This window comes from Triticum urartu, chromosome 1, assembly GCF_003073215.2.
Source record: "Triticum urartu cultivar G1812 chromosome 1, Tu2.1, whole genome shotgun sequence".
Lineage (NCBI taxonomy): Eukaryota > Viridiplantae > Streptophyta > Magnoliopsida > Poales > Poaceae > Triticum > Triticum urartu.
Window position 1 is genome coordinate 231,373,256 of NC_053022.1, and position 3,385 is coordinate 231,376,640.

Sequence of the window (3,385 nt, forward strand, 5' to 3'; positions counted from 1 at the left end):
CTATTTGAATGTGCAATTTCATTGCTTCTGTGCTGTTTGATGCTTGCTTCACAAGAGGGAAATCATGGATATAAACTGCGCTTCCTTTCAAGTTGAATTGTAATGATCACCATTTGGTTCCATTTTCTCCTCCGCATCCAGTGTTCACTCTCTCATAGATGTCCATATATACACAGTTCTGATCTCCTTTTTTCTGCGCCTCCATACAGCGAACACAAAGCCGTCGATGCATTGAGGGCTCAATGTCGTCTCCGCCGGCTGAGCGGCAAGCCGGGGTTGGGCCTGCACACCGTCTATCAGCACCCTCCCGCGTCTCCATTCACGGATCTGCAGGTCAACCCCTCTTCTCCTCCTATCCACGCATCTTCTTTTCCAGAGCTAGGTGTATGGTTGCATGGCAATTTGTGTTTTGGGGCTCACCATGTTCTGCTTGCCCTGGTTGGCCAATGAGGCTTTCCTTTTCTGGTAAAGGCCAAATGTACTATTCTCTATGCTTTATATTTTTGTAGTTCCTTTGTTTCCATGCTTGTTTTTTGATGGGGTGTAAATATATGCTTTTTTGTTCCTTGTCTGGATTCAGGTAGGGCCTAACATTATTGTTCCTTTGTGCATGGAAATGTTGGTGGTTTTGTTCCTTTGTGTATGGAAGGGGGCCTTGATTAGAATTTCTAACGTTTGAGTTGTAATTAGTGTTTTTGTTACACATGAAAACATATGGTTGTTTGTCCAATCACATATGAAAAAGAGAGGATTGTTTGTCCAACAATTTTCTTTCTCTGTGATAGTTTTACTACAAATAAAGCATAGTCACTATTACATCCTATTTTATATCTTGTTGTGTCGTGATGTCTGTATAGACTCTGTCTACGTCCTTTTGACATTCCAAGTTTTGTTTTTCTATGGCTCAATTAGTTACCCCGTATCAAGAGAAATTTAACTGGTATTTGCGGTAGAGTTAGCTGAATTCATGAAGCAATGATTTAGTTATTATTAAAGCTGAAACACAACATGTTTTGACAAATGCGTTCTAAGTAAAGCCTCCAACTAACATAACCAAAAACATATTCTTTAGGTTTATCATCTATTGAAGTATTATGTAGAATTTAAAATCATACGAGGCAAAGCAAATGAGCTCTATGCACTTTCCATGTAGCACAGAACAAAAATAATCATGTATATTTTGGATGCACCTAGATATACTCATCAGCAAGGCTGAGGTTATAGGGCACTCACCCACATTGTCGATATCTCCGTCACTATGATCACCCACATGATGGACAATTCCCTTCTTTCTTTTCTCTGTGGCTATTGACACTTAATGCTATTACTGTGTGCATATATGTACTGTGATCCATTCTCATTCTTCATATCTTGAGAAACTATCTCAAGATACTCGCGTTTGTGTTTTGGAGAAAGCCTATTCTATGATTAATATATCGAGTATGGATGGCGCGATATCACCTCTCTTTATGATGATGTTCTTACAGAATATAGGTTTTATGGTAACACGTCTTAGCCAACACCTATACTGATGCTCAGACCAGATGATTATAGTCTCTCCTTGCTATTTTTCTTGAGGTGTGTACATCTATCTAGACAATTTAATTAAAATATATATTCCATACAAACCATCAATACATGTTAGTTGACTTTGAAACTAATCAGTAAAAAGGTTGTCCCTTTCGCATTTTATGGACATAAAGATTTGGTGTTGACTGTCGATCTTTAGTTAACACATGACCTTACAACCGTAGGGAGTGGGAAAAAACTTATATGTTTGGCACATTTGAAGAACATATCATAGTAACAAAGTTTTGGTAAACAATGTCCTAGATCTCAACCATATAGAAATACTAAATATATGTTTATTTGTATATGGATTAATTATACAGACTTATAAAACCTTGTGCAGGGCACATAAAAGAAATTTGAAATAACTATTATTTCAATATTTGCTTTTTCAGTTGAGCATAATAGTTTATAGCCTGATAGGCTTGGACATAATTGTCTACATGTACTGCTCAGTAGGCGACATCCTTTGGGAAATTGAGGATGTCCTCGTGCATTTCTAAATACAATTGTGGCAGATCTGAGGAAGGAGGGGAGGAATAATCTCGCGGGAGAGTTCGGTGCAGAGGAAGAAGAACAAGATATTATTTATTTCTTGTGAACAGTCAAGCTTGTGCATTGTCCCACTGTAAGTTATTTCAACAATAGTAGTAACTGTTATCTCTGGCCATCTGTCGTGACATTTTCTTTAACCACCAATGCATTTTTATTTTCTTGTTAATAACTCTCATAATTGCCTGCTACTGTTTCAGTTCTGGGGCCAGGCAACCTTGAATCCAACGTCCACCTGCAGGCTACATCTCAGGTAGGATAAAAAAATTGCAGTGAACTTGATGGGTATATCATTATTGTTGCCTCCTAATTTGTGTGATGAGCAAATGTGTAGATTGTGTGTAAATCCGAGATGCCTAAAACGGTTGGGAAGTGAACTTGTTACCTCGGTTCAGTTTAATGGCATGTTAAACTCGATGCACTTTCTGGACTGTGACATTTTTCCTGAAATTTTGGAAGTGACTGCTAATGTAGTCTAAATAGAGTGACTGAGTAGTTACTTTCTCACAAGAGTTGACTTCCCGTTATTGGAGTACTTGCTAAGATGGATTGGTGGTTTTTATGTTAGATGAAAAATATTACATCAATCTTCACGGCTTTTTATGGGCAAGTGATTCCGACTCCATAATAAGCAATAATATAGCCCCAGTGCTGTGATAATGTTAAAACATTTACCTCTTTTATCGGTTCAAGTTATGTATTTGCTGTGAAAAAATGGTCTTATATCAAATAATAGCCTAGAGCTTTTGGAGTGTTATTACTTGTATTTGTTGCTTGGATGTATAAACCTTCAGCAGACTGTCAATTTTGCTTTTATATAATCTGTTTGTTTAAGTCTGCTGCATATTGGTCAAAAGCTCATGCTAATTGATGATGTTAGGTGATGATCTTGTATCTAACAGTGATTTCTGAATGCATGCTAAAGAAAACTCATGAACATCATGGCGCCTTGTTGATGGGGTGATCAATAGCTACTATATTGGGACCCTGCACTTAAATTGTAGGTCTGATTTTTTTTTGGAGTTCTCCTGCTACCCACAAGCTCAGATAGTTCTTTTGTTTGTGCAGGGGAAATTGCAAAGCATATTATGAATTGTTACAAGAAACTATTTCTGCTGTTTTGGTGCAAGGATGTTGCTTTTTAGTATGCTTCCCGTATCTTGGTATCTTGGAATAATAAACAGATAGATGTCGTGTACCAAGATTGTTCCTTGTTGTTAAGAGGGATACAAATATTATACAAGAATTTTTCTGATGACTCCTA

General features: G+C 37.4%; 1 long non-coding RNA gene across 1 annotated transcript; it reads left to right on the forward strand.

The window, feature by feature from the left end:
- Window positions 1-213: 213 nt before the first annotated feature.
- On the forward strand, window positions 214-3,135 carry LOC125526838. The gene is made up of 3 exons (XR_007291918.1): window positions 214-2,197; window positions 2,322-2,374; window positions 3,047-3,135. It is a non-coding gene; the product is annotated as an uncharacterized LOC125526838 (long non-coding RNA).
- The last annotated feature ends 250 nt before the right edge of the window (window positions 3,136-3,385 follow it).